General features: G+C 43.7%; 1 long non-coding RNA gene across 2 annotated transcripts; it reads right to left on the reverse strand.

Moving 5' to 3' along the window:
• Positions 1 to 212: 212 nt before the first annotated feature.
• LOC140905072 (uncharacterized) lies at positions 213 to 12,888 on the reverse strand. Of its 2 annotated transcripts, XR_012156735.1 has the most exons (3): positions 11,986 to 12,888; positions 2,242 to 2,505; positions 213 to 1,589 (listed from the first exon to the last, which is right to left on the reverse strand). It is a non-coding gene; the product is annotated as an uncharacterized lncRNA (long non-coding RNA). The 2 variants fall into 2 exon arrangements; XR_012156734.1 differs by lacking the exon at positions 11,986 to 12,888 and having other exon boundaries at positions 2,242 to 2,898.
• Positions 12,889 to 15,950: the final 3,062 nt, after the last annotated feature.

Raw genomic sequence — 15,950 nt, forward strand, 5'->3', positions numbered from 1 at the left:
CCAATATGGCTTCACAATGTTCTTGCCACTACTGAATTCAGCACAATTCTAGGATTGGTTTTAGTTAACTTTCACATTCTCTGCTGTTTGTCTTCCCTGGTGTAATTAGAACAGGAAGTGTAGATTATTTCTTTTCAATAATCTCAGAACTTTTTCTACTAGATTACATAAAATTTGATATACCTTAAACTCTGCTTATATTGCTTGTGCTCCTGAATTTTATATTTTCCTGTAAAACTGTAATGGTTGGGCCAGGTTTACTGGAGTCCTTTGTGGCACTCCAGCCATGCAAAGAAGCTGTAAACCTGGTTTAATTGGCCAGCTGAACTGGGTGTCTGGGTGCTCTAGAGTGGTAAAAGGCAGTCAGAATGGACCATGGAATCTAGCTTATTAGCTGAAAAAACTGAGTATACTCAAATATCCATGAATTTTTATTTACTATCTTTAATTAAATATATGTATAATTATTGATACTATAAGCTACTTGTTAGAACACTGCCATGAGAGAAACCTAGAGATGGAAGTTTAGAGAAGTTCAGTGTTTTGGGGGGAAGAAATCAAGCCACTTTTGTAGATGCCTAATTTTGAATTTTTTCCCTGAAGTATTTTATGGCCTCTGTGGTGGGTTGTACTCACCTCTTGAGGATTCCTTGTCATCCAGTTACAGTTTTGCCTTTCTCTTGGGCTACCATCACCCCCTGCTGGCTATCAATCTACCTCCATGGGTCTTCTGGGACTTGGCCTTCTGGCCAGCTCACACACTCCAAAGCCTTTTCTGGTGTATTACAAACTCAAATGATAGAAACAGTTCCCTGCACTTCAGGATCAATTATAAACAAAATACCATCTTACACTATCTGGGTTAAATTCCCTCTCTCCAATTGAATCAGCAGGGTTCTCTCTTAGCCATTGCCCCTGTCAGTAACAGCCCTGGCCCAGCCTGGTTCCTCTGGCTGCAGCCAAAGAAGAATCCCCCCTCGCTCTTACAGCTCCAGCTCAGAACTGTCTTGCTTGCTGACAGCAAGCAGCTCCTTTTATTTTGGCTTGATGGGCCTTGACTGGCTGTTGTTGGTCCCCTGCCTTTCTGGCTGCTGGAGGACTAGATCTTGCTGATATTCAAAATGGCTGCTCTTTTCTTCACAGATACGTTTCCTGAAGAATGCAGCAGAGCAGTGGAGTCATCAGTAGGGGGCCACTGAGGCCTAGTTCCCCCTCTCTGTCCCATCACAGTCTCTCTCTCTTTAAAGTGTAGGTCTGGTTTTATACCAGTGTAACTCCATTAACATCAATGACTCTGAGGCATGAGGGCCTGATTCTGATCTCACAGCAACTCCATTGATTTCAGTGGAGTTACTGTAAGATCAGAATCAGGCTCTTAAGTGAACCTTGAAACAAGCCCCTCTGAAGTCAGTGGGTCAATAGACAGTTGCATAGAGCTACTTGTAAGATCAGGCTTTAGTCTTCAATAGCATTGTTGACAAAAGCCTTGGTTTTGCTTCCAATAATCCCACTGTAAAAGGAAGTTTCATGAAGATCTTGATCCTAAGTGTCTCATTCAGGGGTTGTTGCCAAGTCAGATTTTTTCATGTCTGTAAAAAACAAACAAACAAAACCCAAAGAGAGTTGGTTCCAGAACCAAAGCCACAGATCTGAACACTTCCATGCTTTGGAATAATTCTGATCTGGGACCGAACTTTGCAGCTGCCCTTTATATCTGAACGCTACAAACTTTGAGAAAGTTTTGATACAGATCCAAAGGTTGAATCAGGAGCTTGTCTCTTAAAAAAAATGCTGTGTAACAGGGTAGCAGTGTTTGCTTGACACACCCCCATGCATTTCAGCTGGTGTTTATTCTAGTAGGAAAGGGTTAAATGGATTCTGCCCTGGTGAGTGGTTTTTTACTGCAAAAGGAAGTGAGAGCTGTTTTCTAGAGACAGAAGGGATCTAGGTTCTGGGCTGAGCAGTTCTGAGGTAGGCACTGTAGGAGCCACCACGCTGAAGAAAAGGTTCAAGATAAAAGCACAACCAGAATCTCCACACAGTTTATGTTTTTGTTAATTTCTTTAACAAAACCAGACCCCAGGGAGGGGTGAATTTTTGAATCTGCAATGTATGGATTTTGTTTTAGAGCAAAATAGGGCACCTGCTCCCAAACTACTGTTCTTCTGTGTTTATGTTAGAGTTAAAAAACACTTGTTTTGTTTAAAAGAAAAAAAAAAAAAGCTCTTGTTTTGCTCTTACTCTGAGTATTGTAAATAACTGGGAAAGGTCCCTTTTAGCATTTTGTGGTTGCTTGCAGTCACTGCAGCTTCCTTCTATCCAAATAGTCTTGCATTGTCAGAGTTGTGAGATGTGGAGAGATCAATTTACTGAGCAATTGTGGCTTCCTGCCACTGTCTCCAGTCAGCAAGTCAGAAAGCATTGGCAGGTGAGCTGTTTCTGAAGTGGTGATGGGAAGCTGTGGTCTCTCAGGGACAATGAAACTGAAAAACACCAACAAATATTCTGAAAGCAGGAAAAGAAATAGTTAACTATCATGGGCACTATCTGCTTTTTAACAGTTTCCAACTTGCCTGTGTACATGGCCAACTGTAACAGCTCTGAAGCAGCCATTAAACGGTCAGTTAAATAATATATATTTATGCAAACATGCATAGAAAATTTAGTATCAACTTTATGAAGCATGTTAAATGGGACTCTTCCTATGACATTCTTCTTGGAGTAATTATCAAATTAAAAAGGAATCTTTCCTCCTTAATTATTTTTGTTGCTCATCTCTGTACCTTTTCCAAATCTAATATCTTTTTTGACATGGGGAGATCAGAACTGCAAGCAGTATCCAAAGTGTGGGCATACCATTGATTTATATAGTAGCACTATGATATTTTCTGCCTTATTATCTCTTTCCTCATAGTTCCTAAAATTCTATTAGCTTTTCTGACTGCTGCTGCACATTGAGTGGATGTTTTCAGAGAACTATGCACAGTGATTCCAAGACTTCTTTCTGGTGTGGTAAGAGCTAATTACTAGATCCCATAATTTTGAATGTACAGTTGGGATTATTGTTTTCCAAGATGCATTACTTTGCATTTATCAAAACTGAATTTCATCTGCCATTTTGTTGTCCAATCACCTATTCTGTGAGATCCCCTTGTAACTCTTTGCACTCTACTTTGGACTTAACTATCTTGAGTAATTTTGTATCATCTGCAAATTTTGCCACCTGGTTACCACTTTTTCCAGATCATTTATAAATATGTTGAACAGCACTGGTCCCAGTAAAGATCCCTTGGGACACCAGTGTTTAGCTCTCTCCATTCTAAAAACTGACCATTTATTCCTACCCTTTGTTTCCTATCTTTTAACCAGTTACCAATCCATGAGAGGACCTTCTCTCTTATCCCATCACTGCTTACTTTGCTTTAGAGCCTTTGGTGAGGGACCTTGTCAAAGGCTTTCTGAAAGTCCAAATACACTATATCCACGGGATCACTCTTGTGCACGTCTGTTGACCACCTCAAAGAATTCTAATAGATTGGTGAGACGTGATGTCCCTTTACAAAAGCCATGTTGACTCTTCCCCAACAAATCATGTTCATCTATGTGTCTGATAATTCTGTTCTTTACTATAGTTTCAACAAGTTTGCCAGGTATTGAAGTTAGGTTTACCGGCCTGTAATTACCAGGATCACCTCTGGAACCATTTTTAAAAGTTGGTGTGACATTATCTATCCTCCAGTCCCAGATTGAGGTGACAGAGGTGGTTTTGGAACAAATTGATAAACTAAACAGTAATAAGCCACCAGCACCAGATGGTGTTCACCAAAGAGTTCTAAAAGAACTCAAATGTGAAATTGCAGAACTATTAACTGTAGTCTGTAACCTATCATTTAAATCAGCTTCTGTACCAAATAACTGGAGGATAACTAACGTGATACCAATTTTAAAAAAAGGGCTCCAGAGGTGATCTTGGCAACTACAGGCCGGTAAGCCTGACTTCAGTACTGGTTGAAACTATAGTCAAGAACAAAATTGTCAGACACATAGATGAACATAATTTGTTGGGAAGCATCAACATGGTTTTTGTAAAGGGAAATCCTGCCTCACCAATCTGCTAGAATTCTTTGAGGGTGTCAACAAGCATATGGACAAGGGGGATCCAGTGGATATAGTGTACTTAGATTTTCAGAAAGCCTTTGACAAGATCTCTCACCAAAGGCTCTTAAGCAAAGTAAGCAGTCATTGAATAAGAGGGAAGGTTCTCTTATGGATTGGTAACTGATTAAAAGATAAGAAACAAAGGTTAGGAATAAATGGTCAGTTTTCAGAATGGAGAGAGGTAAATAGTGGTGTCCCCCAGGGGTCTGTATTGGGCCCAGTCCTATTCAACATATTCATTAATGATCTGGAAAAGGGGGTAAACGGTTAGTTGGCAAAAATTTGCAGATGATACAAAACAACTCAAGATAGTTAAGGCCCAGGCAGACTGCGAAGAGGTACAAAAGGATCTCTCAAAACTGGATGATTGGGCAACAAAATGGCAGATGAAATTAAATGTTGATAAATGCAAAGTAATGCATATTGGAAAACATAATTCCAACTGTACATATGAAATAATGGCATCTAAATTAGCCATTACCACTCAAGAAAGATCTTGGAATCATTGTGGATAGTTCTGTGAAAACATCCACACAACGTGCAACGGTAGTCAAAAAAGCAAACAGAATATTGGGAATCATTAAGAAAGGGACAGATAATAAGACAGAAAATATCATATTGCCTCTATATAAATCCATGGTATGCCCACATCTTGAATACTGCATGCAGGTGTGGTTGCCCCATCTCCAAAAAGATATATTGGAATTGGAAAAGGTTCAGAAAAGGGCAACAAAAATGATGAGGGGTATGGAACGGCTTCTGTATGAGGAGAGATTAATAAGACTTGGACTTTTCAGCTTGGAAAAGAGATGATTAAGGGGGGGATATGATTGAGCTCTGTCAAGGCTGAATCCCCACTCTGTCACTTTGAGGACAGAAGGTGGGAGCCCGCAAGGATTTTAAAAATTAATAGTTGCCACTCCAGGTTCTATTAAACTCCCAAGGTTACAGCTTTTCCTCTGACCTTGGCTTGGTAGGCGCTGCCACCACCCAAATGCAAAAAAAAACCCTTTGGACCCAGGACGGAGCACTTGGGAATTCCTCCCTGAGGGGTACCCTCAAGCCCTTACACACACACACACACACAATAGCTGAGAAAGAAAACAAAGGAAATTAGCTGTTACCATCTAATCCAACAACATGCACAAATCTCTTAGGACACCAAAAATCCAATCCTGTTCTTAAAAAAGGTTAATTTTATTAAAAACAAAAAGGGAAAAATAAATCTGGAATTCAGGCTTTTGCTAGATTTTAAAAGCGCAATTACAAAAATTAAGCACCCAAATAGCTCTCTTGGGGGTTCAGCTTAAAACTTACAAGCAAACAAAAGCATCTGGGGTTATAACAGAGGAGATCCACAAGCCAAATAAAAAAATAAACCTGATCACATATAGTTAAACATTCCTAATTTACTTACATATTTGGGGAGTTTCAAATAAGTAATTTTAGGTCTGATCTGATGAATTTTCTGGCTTAAGCCTTACACAGCATTTCTGCTTACAGCTAACCGGCTGGCCTGGTGTCCAAAAAGGAGCCCCCCCTCACCTTCTTTTATCACAAGGTCTATAAAATCATGACTGATGTGGAGAAAGTAAATAAGGAAGTGTTATTTACTCCTTCTCAGAACACAAGCACTAGAGGTCAGCAAATGAAATTAATAGGCAGCAAGCTTAAAAACAAACAAAAGGAAGTATTTCTTCACACAACGCACAGTCAACCTGTGGAACTCTTTGCCAGAGGATGTTGTGAAGGCCAAGACTATAAGAGAGTTAAAAAAAGAACTAGATAAATTCATGGAGGATAGGTCCATCAATGGCTATGAGCCAGGATGGGCAGGGATGGTGTCCCTAGCCTCTGTTTGCCAGAAGCTGGGAATCAGTGACAGGGATGGATCACTTGATGATTACCTGTTGTGTTCATTCCCTCTGGGGCACCTAGCATTGGCCACTGTCGGAAGATACTGGGCTAAATGGACCTTTGGTCTGACACAGAATGGCCATTCTTAAATTCTTATGATAGTGTAAAAATAAATAAAATCCAATAACATGAATAGGTCTTGCACAGGTTAGCCTTTCTATTGACTTCAGTGGGCTGTGGATCAGGCCCATACACTGTAAACTCACTGTGCTGACATAAGCGAGCCACTGAGTGCAAGGTTTTTGAGTATTCAGTGAAGTTACATGTGGTGTGATTAGCTGGTGTTGGAAGTTGTTAGGTAGAACTTCATTGCTTGTTAAAAGAAATTGCAATGTTCTAGGTGAAAAAATACTTGTGCTGTTGCTGGGTACATTGTTTGCACCATTTCCTGAAATAGTGCTTGGGTGACATGACATTTTTATTGTTATCCTGCTGTTTATCTAAGTTCAACATGGGGTTTGACAAAGTTTACAGAATTTAGTTTTAGTTTTAAAGAGAGAATTTTATTTACCGTGACCACAGTGCTGTGTATTCTGCTGCAAGCTGGACCTGAATCAGACCTCAGATTTCTCTGACTCAGCAAACTAGAAATCCTGCAGCCAGCTGGGTGTAAATTTTAAAAAAAGGGAGGACTTTATTGAATTAAAAAATTAATAATAATCACCTTGATATTCCACATTTCCTAGTATATTATTATATTAAATTCACTTTATCTAATGTTGTCCTCAAATCATTCTATTTCATCACGCAGCAGAGTTCTGTATTGACAGTTTCCCAGTTCAAAGTTTTAGGAGATGACTCGAGAACTGGAGCTTTTGATAGACAGGAAAACGTAGGAGGTGTTATTTCTGTCTCTTGTGGACAGGGAGAAATATGACTTGAAATTGTTTACTGCCTTAGAAGGCTGGGCGTTTTGCTGAACTCCTACTTCCCCACTCCAGCAAACCCAGGAGTATATCCATCCACAACCTTTGGCCTAATATCCACTCGTGGAAGGATGTTTCTGCTGAATGATCAGCAGTAAAATAGTTAATCCTCACATTTTTAAATTGTCATTAGGTTTCCAAGTCAATACCCACCTGTAAGAATGGGAACAGATCATACCTCTAGGAGCTAGCATTTCAAGTTGTCTGCGGATTCTGGAGGACATTTCTGAACTGGTATATGGTCCATTCATCTGAATTAGTGCTGACCACAGTTTAACTATAATGTAAACTAGGACAAACCATGGTCAGTGCTGCTCTGACTCTTGGGTTAATTGTGTTGACCACAGTTTCTCCTTGCCTTCACTTACAGCTAAATCAAATACCAGTTCAGCTCAAGTGATTACTGACAACCAGTTGCTGAATCAATGCTATTTCCTAGGGTAGACACTCCCGCTATTTTGACGCATTCAGCTGCACCTTCATAGAGTGTTTGCCTTAACCATGGAGCCTGCATGTCTGTCTAGGGTCCTAGAGTTTGTCACTCTGTTATGCTTCAATTAGTGCTATATTAATACATGAAGTGAGAGACAGTTGATTCTTTAACAGCAGCAAAATTGCTCAGATTGCACTGTAAATTCCCTGAGTGCTTTAAACTTGACAATACTTGCTATATCAGCGAATACACTAAATCAATAGCAATTCAGTGGCTATATAATGATTCACTTCACTACGGATGTTCAGATTATTTCTACAGTAGGAAACTAATTTCCATGAAAAACAAACCTGCCACTTTTAGACATCATTTTGCTATTCTACTCAGTAATACTCTCTGCACAACATCAGATAGCAGGAATTGGAGAAAATGGCTGCTATGCCTCAGCAATTGTTTGAAAGTTTTATTAATTAAAATTATACCCTACATAAGATCGTAACTGTATTTAGATAGAATATTAAAATCCTTAAACATTAAAAACTGCCAGAAAGGTGGTAGTAGCTGCTGAGCAGTATATTTATTAAATAAAAGAAAATCCCAACTTAATTTACTACCTATGAAAAGAAACGATCTTCTGAACTCCAAACGAGTGGCACCTGGGAAGGTCAAGGAGTTCATTCTTGGAGATCTCCTCTCCATGCCAGAAATAAAAGGAGAGGGGTTACTGTAGCACCAACACAAAGGAAACAAGAATTGCCAAGAGGTAACTAAGGCTGGCTGTAGCCATATAAGGTACTTGGGAAAGGCATTGTTTTGCTTCCTTGATACTGATTATATCTGAAACGTTCTCTGCCTCCCTTCCTCCCTGCCCATGTTCTCCCAGATTAGATTCATATGTTTACCTTAAAAAGAGGTCAAGTCTCCATCTATCCGGCTCACTAACAACTACAGAAGAATAGCATATGTGTCGAGCAGTTCAATACAATGGCCCTCTAGGAATTCTCCCATTCAAACCCAACTGGTAGGGCATAGGAATACAGCAAACCTCTAGAGGTTTGCCATCCCAACATATTCTAACTATATTGTAGTTCTATCCCAAAAATCATTGTCAATAGCAAAATTAATGGATGGTTGTACAATATTTCACATATTAAACTATAAAACACACTATGGAAACACTCAGGCAGTACATATATTTGGCAATACAATTAATATTTTTAGAAGCGGTATGTAGTCAAGTGACATTTCATCTAGCCTAGAAATATAAGTCTGGAAGGGACCTTGAGAGATCTAGTCATTCCCCTCACTCTCAGGCAGGATTAAGTATATCTAGACCAGGGGTTCTCAAACTTCATTGCACTGCAATCCCCTTCTGACAACAAACATTTCTACATGACCCCAGGAGGTGGGAAGCCTGAGTCTGCCCGAGTCCCACCGCCCTGGGTGGGGGGCCAAAGCCTGAGCCTCACTGCCCCTGGCGGGGATGGGGTCAAAGCCCAAGCCCAAGGGCTTCAGCCCCAGCCGGGGGGCCTGTAACCTGAGATCCACTGCCCAGAACTGTGGGGCTCAGGCTTCAGCCCTGATCCCGAGCAAGTCTAAGCCAGCACTGGCAACCCCATTAAAATGGGGATCACGACCCACTTTGGGGGTCCCAACCCACAGTTTGAGAACCACTGATCTATACCATCCTGGATAGGTGTTTGTCTAATCTGTTCTTGGGAACCTCTACTGGGGGGAACCTGCCAGGGATTCCATAGCCTTCCTTGGAAGCCTATTCCAGTGCTTAGCTAGAAGTTTTGCTCCCCTAGCCAGGAATCTGGTGGGATTAGAACCGAGTACCTTTTTCTTCGAGTAGATGCAGATGTGTATCCCAAGTAGGTGGGTGCGTGCCCCGTGCACTAGAGCTGGAGACTTTTGCCTCCATTCCTTCAAGGATTCATCAGCTACCTGTGGCAGTGCATACACACCCTCGTCACCCTTTGGGGACTCAAGACAATACCAAAGACTCCTGGGACTCTGGACAGTACAGCTCAGTGGTCAGAGTCAATACTGTGGCCCTCCTGTACCAGGCTGCACGGCCTAGTGGCCAGAGTCAAGACAGTGGCCCTCCAGTGCTGGGCTGCATGGCCTAGTGGCCAGATCCAGGGGCCACCACCAAAATGGAGGTGGTGGCTGGGTATGGGGACCCACGGCCACCCGACTCCACAGGGTCCCAACACAATGCCCTAACAGTGGAGGAGTGGTCCATCAGTGGGGAATCCAGTCACAACATGCTGACCTTATATGGGTGGGAGATACCACTCATGCCACCTCCGGGGGCCACTTCCTACCATACTTCCTGACATTGTAGTTCCTATGACATTGGGGTCTCCAGGCTCCTCAGTGCAGGTAACTCGCTGGGACTCCAACTCCTGCCGGTCAGCTGTAAGCGACATGTCTCCAGTCTGAGTCTTGGGATCTCTGGCTCCCACAGGGAAGGGCTGTAACAGCTTCTGAGCTTGGGCCTCCACCAAGCACCCTTCCTCCTTGGCAGTCAGCCCAGACTGAGCTGAGCTGCTCTCCTTTATACTAGGACAGCAGTTGGAGCATGCCCAGCAGGGTCTGAGAGGGGTGGGACTTCCTCTGCCCATAGTGTGGGATTAACCCTTTCCTGCCTGATGTGGGGTATGCACACCCCGTCACACACCCACACAGAGATGCCAGTAAGGGGCACTGCAACAGCAGCTATACAGGTCACAGCACATCTTTGTGCAGCGCTCTCCCCCAAGAGGATGAGACTACTCCAGGAAGAGGGATAGGTCTCACAAGAGGAAGCATTTGAGCTCAGGGCGCGGCTGCTCTTTGCACCCTCCTTCAGTGCCTGCTAAACATCGATTTTGACTCATTGGCCCAGAGCACTGTTCCACTTGTTTTTCTTCTTCCCTTTTCATCCTCATTCTTTTGGGGACAGGCTGGCCCGCTTTTACAATGCCTGGGTCTTGATAACATCCAACAGGTGGGTCCTGGACACTGTCAGATTGGGCTATGCCTTTTAGTTCCTCTCCACGCCCCCTTCCCACCCACCCCCCCCATCCCTCTTCAGGGACCCAACTCATGAGACACTGCTATTTGAGCAGGTCAGCTCTCTGCTGGCACTTAGCAGTGCTGGAGGAGATTCCATGAGAACACGGAGGTCACAGGTTCTACTCCCAATATTTCCTGATATCAAAAGCCAAGGGCTGGATGAGGCCCATCCTTGACCTTCACAGACTCAACATTTTCATCAAATCCATGACATTCTGCATCGTCACTTTATCAGCTATTCTCCCTGCTTTGTCTCAGAATGACTGGTTCACTGCTCTGGTCCTTCAAGACGCTTACTTCCATGTAGCCATTCTACCAAGTCACAGGAAGTATCTTCAGTTCCTGGTAGGAGACCAACACTTTCATTCTGCCTTTCTTTTGCACCCCAAGTCTTCACAAAATGCATGGTGGGATTCATAGTGTATCTCAGGAGAAAGGGAACCCATATCTTCCCCTATCTCAATGGTTACTGAAGGGTGGCTCCAGAGAGGAGGTTCTTGCCCATGTCAACACCACACTACGCTTACTCTACCATTTGAAGAAAAGGAGGACTTGTGGCACCTTAGAGACTAAAAGATTTATTAGAAATGCATTTCCACTGAATGCATCCAATGAAGTGAGCTGTAGCTCAAAAGCTTATGCTCTAATAAATTTGTTAGTCTCTAAGGTGCCACAAGTACTCCTTTTCTTTTTGTGGATACAGACTAACACGGCTCCTACTCTGAAATCTACCATTTGAGATTCATTCTAAACACCATGAAATCGACCTTGGCCCCTACTCAACAAACAGAGTTCATTGGGGCCTTGTTAGATTCCATAAAATCAAGGGCATTCTTGCAGACCAACTGCTTCCAAGCAATTTGACAGCTGTGCCTCCATTTGCAGTCACAACCATCCATGACAGTTCGTGTGCACCTGAGCTTATTGGACCACCTAGGTGCAAGTGGATATGTGGCCCAACTCTCCAAGTTGTGCCTTTGCCTTCTTCAGATGTGGCTCAGGATGGTTTATTGACCTGCATTCTCTAGCCAGGTTAGTTCATCTTTCTCTATCAGTCCTGGAGTCCTTGCGCTGGTGGGAGTCCCCACACAATGTGTGTCAAGGGGTACCCTTCACTCTGCCCTCTCCAACCAAGTCAGTGTTACTAAAATTGTAGTTGTTGCTCTACACCAGCCATACAAAAAGAAGTAGTGATTACCAACACATCCCTTCTGGGTTGGAGAGCGCATCTGGACTCATTAAGGATGTAGGCCTGTGGTCAGAACAGGAGGCCCTGCTCCACATCAACGTGCTGGAGCTTTGGGCCATCCTCAATACATGTTACACCTTCCAGGGCCACATCAGGTATCTGGTTCACATACTAACAGACAATACCACCGTGATGTAGAATGTGAACAAACAAGGGGGAGTTCACTTCAGATCACTGTGCCTGGAGGCAATCAACCTGTGGCAGTTCAGAATTGAAGAGGATATCATCCTACCACTTACCAGGGGTCCAGAACCATCTCATAGATCATTTCAGCAGGGTTTTCTCCACAAGCAGTCCCTGAAGATAGAGATCCTACAGATGGTGTTCATAGCATGGGGCATCCCCATGATCAACCTCTTTGCAACCACGAAAAACAGGAAGTGTTGCCTATTCTGCTCTCAGGGTGGGCTCAGCCGTGCTCCCTCTCCTATGCTTTCCACTGCAGTCGGCAGTCAACTCTTCTGTACACACTCCCTCCTATCCTAGTCCTTCCCCAGGTCATTGCCAAGCTCAAGGCAGACTGAACCAGACTCCTCCTGATCACCCCAGCATGGCCGAGGCAGCACGGATTCTCAGACCTCCTTGCTCTGTTGGTTCAGCCTCCCCTGTCACAGCCTGAGAAGGAGGTTAGTCTTCAGGGTGAATGATTGCGAGTCAGTGGAGCCCAGACTCTACAGACACACACACTGTTGGGGGGGGGGGGAGAAGGTCCCGGGTGGGGACTAATTTTCATAGCTGAGTATAGGTCCAGCTTTCATTTGAAAAGCTGTCTGCAGGGGCGGAGTGCAGAGGAAACCACAAAGTGCCAGAAGGTGGAAAGGAAAGTGCAGGGGGAGTTTGGGGAGTGCATGGGAAAGAGTTCTGAATGTGCTGAAGGGGAGGGCGGGCCGGCATCTGCTCAGTCTGCAGTGTTACAAGAGTCTGGAGCATGTCGGTTTGATGCTCCAGAACTTTAATCAGCCTCCCTGTGGCATCCCTGTTGTAAGAATCCTTCTCTTGTCTTTCCTGCTTTTTGCTTTCCCTCCACTTCTTGCGTTCAGTGTTTTCTCCTCTGCAGCAGCACCACCCAGAACATATCTTCCTTCATCTGTCTCGGCCATTTTCTTATCTTGCGCAGGCACTCTGCGGCTGTTGGGGGGTTGGTTCTCAAGGTCAAGTCTGGAGACGGATAATTAACAATAAACAGAAGTGCTGTTGCCAACTACACAGAGAGCATTGAAGAAGTAACATTAATACACTGCTGGTAACATACCTATCACTTTCTTGGTGACCCTAGGCAACCACCCATGAGGCAGAAGATCCCAAGAATGGCGAGTGAACCCAGGGGCAGGGCCTTGTTTACTACAGAAAAGCAATCGGAAAAAGTTGCAGGGCACTTATGGGGGGCAACACTCTAAACTTTCCCACCTTTTTCCATAGGCGGTGGTCACTGTGGAAGATATCTCACTTCTGAGCATAAGCAGGGAAGCAAGGGTGCATCTGCTACACACTTGCAGCTTCCGCCCTGGTCCCTATGTTGTTCGCCTGCGTGCAGCTTTGGTTCCTGCCCAAATGATTGAGAGACATTTTCCTATGCCACTCTTCAGTGAGGCAAGGAACAAAACAGCCCTGCCAAGGAACATTCGGCAGAGGATTGCTGAATACCTCCAGGAAAGCTTCCTAGAGAGCAGCATGGAGGATTCCTGAGAAATCTTAGAGTGCATCAACTCCCTGTTTCGCCATGCTGCCTAGCTGTACGGGAAAATGCCCAACACACAGAACAAAGCCAGCCTATTACATTTCTCTGCCCCTAACCTGCTTCAAAACTTCACAGAGCAAAACCACTTGCTAGGAGTCTACTCTCCTGCTTCTGGCTTGCCAGAGAGTGACTGCAGAGATTGGCTGGACACCTCTGGAGTGGAGAACAGCTCCTGAGTAGATGCATCATGGGACTCCACATCTTCTTAAGCCTCCACCTCTTCATAAATTACTTCCTCCTCTGGGTTAGGCCCACTTTCTACTGGCTCCAGATCTGCTGAAGTATCCACGGTGCTCTTTGCAGTGGAGGTTGGGTCACCACCTAGAATAGTGTCCAACTCCTTATAAAAATGGCAGATGTGGGGCACAGCCGTAGAGCAACAGTTTGCCTCCCTCACACTGTGGTATGCGCTCCTCAGCTCCTTCACCTTTGCTCTGTATTGCAGCATGTCCTGATTATATCCCTTTTCATGCAAGCTGCACGCAATCTGGCCATAGGTATCAAAATTCCTACGGCTGGAGTGCAGCTGGGACTGATAAGCGTTTCCTCTCCCCAAACACTTATCAGATTCAGTAGCTCCACAGTGGTCCAAGCAGGAGATCATTTGCTGCATGGAGCCACCATGGTCAGCTGGGAATATGCAATGTGAGCTCAGCACACTGAGCAAACAGGAAGGGGGATTTCAAAATTCCTGGGGCTTTAAAGGAGGAGGTGTGGAAAGTGGTTTACCTGGCGTCAGGGCAGCAGAGTTGAAAATGCTGGCCAGAGTGATCAGGATGGGCATTGTGGGGACACCATCCAGAAGCCAATAACAGCACTAAAAATCAAACACGGTGTCTACACTGGTACTACAGTGCTAAAACCTTGGCACAAAAAGCCTTATGACTCTTATCAGGGTGGTTTTAATACAGTGTTGCAACTGAGGAGTTTCGGGACAAAAAGTGGCTTTGCAGTGTGTACACCTCTGCTGTTTCGTCATCAAAAGCTGCCTTTTGGCAAAAAAACTTGCAAGTGTAAACCAGGCCTAAGTCATGAGTCAGCCAAACGTATCAGTGACATAGCACTGGGAATCAACTGCTAAACCAGCACTTTGGTCAGGTAAACACCAATTAATTCCCCCCAAGGTAGGCCTGATAGGGCCTAATAGGTGGCTCAGAATGGGTTGGGTGAGCATTAATGAGCAAACTGATCCAGTAACACAGGAGGCTAAGGGGGCACAGGAAAGTTATGCAGGAAGGGAGAAAGAGCCAATGATTTCTGACCAGAATGAGCCCTGTCCCCTCGTCAGAGAATTGAGGAGAAACTGAAACTAAATAATATGGTAAAGTAAGATGATGGGAAGAGCAAATATAAGTAAACTGCACTAAGGTGTCTAACAACTGAAGGTCTCTAAGTCTGTATCAACAGAGTGAAGTGGGATGTTATCCTGTCAGAGTGTCAAAGGGAAAACATTTAGTTTTTCATGACAGATAACATCACTGAATATATATTCATATGTGTAGTGATAATAGTGGTAAAGTGTATTTTTATTGCTATTCTGTGTTTACAAAGCTACAGCACCTGAAGTCTGGAAGGATTCACACATGACTCTCTACCTCTGTTGTCATAGGAACAACTTCTAGGTGCCAAATTGCTTTGTAATATCAGTACTTACATTTTCAGCAGCTCTCAAGAAGGGAGAAGCTGTGGTAAGCTGTGAAGAAACCGGAAGGCTAGAAAGTCAGAGCACAGTATGTGAAAGCATCCCAGTCATGAGATGAACAGAATGACCAAGAGAAGATAGCTTTTATTTCATAAAAGCTGATAAAAGGTATAGTCCCAGAGGTAACCAGCTCCCAAATTCTCATGCAAAATTTAAAATATTAGCTAATTTTTTAAAAAAAGAAAATTCACTAGTTTGAATAAAAGGTATATTAAAAAGTTCATTAAATATCAAGTAGCATTACAGCTTTACAAGTAGCATTACAGCTTAAGAAATCCTTCTCAAGATCAGCAAAAGGGAAGGAAATGTGATGTCATTTTTAGCCTTCTTCAGTTTCTATGGATACTAAAAATCAAGTCTAGAGTCTGATCAATATATCCATTTATATATATGTAACCCTTCTGCCAGTCAGAGTTGGCAGCAACAAGGGCCGGGTTCAGTATCTAGGGGGTCCTTTTCAACAATACAACACAAAACTGGCTCAAGCCCCCACCCAGTGACTGGAGACAATTACACACCACCTCCTGGGCCTTTAAAAGGCAATACTTCCCCTCTCGCAAGCACAGAGTCTGAGTGTAGCAAAAAACTTTTAATAAAAGGAGGGAAGTAACTTGGCATTAATTTGGGGAAACACTGAAAACAGGGCTCATAAACATAAACCATGAGCAAAAGACCCACTCCCAAGTAAGTTGTGCAGTGTCCTTTTCCCCTCAAGTTCTTAAGTCCAGCAACCCAAAGGTCCCTTTAATGAGCCCGTCCCTTCT

This window comes from Lepidochelys kempii, chromosome 1 (genome assembly GCF_965140265.1).
Source record: "Lepidochelys kempii isolate rLepKem1 chromosome 1, rLepKem1.hap2, whole genome shotgun sequence".
Lineage (NCBI taxonomy): Eukaryota > Metazoa > Chordata > Testudines > Cheloniidae > Lepidochelys > Lepidochelys kempii.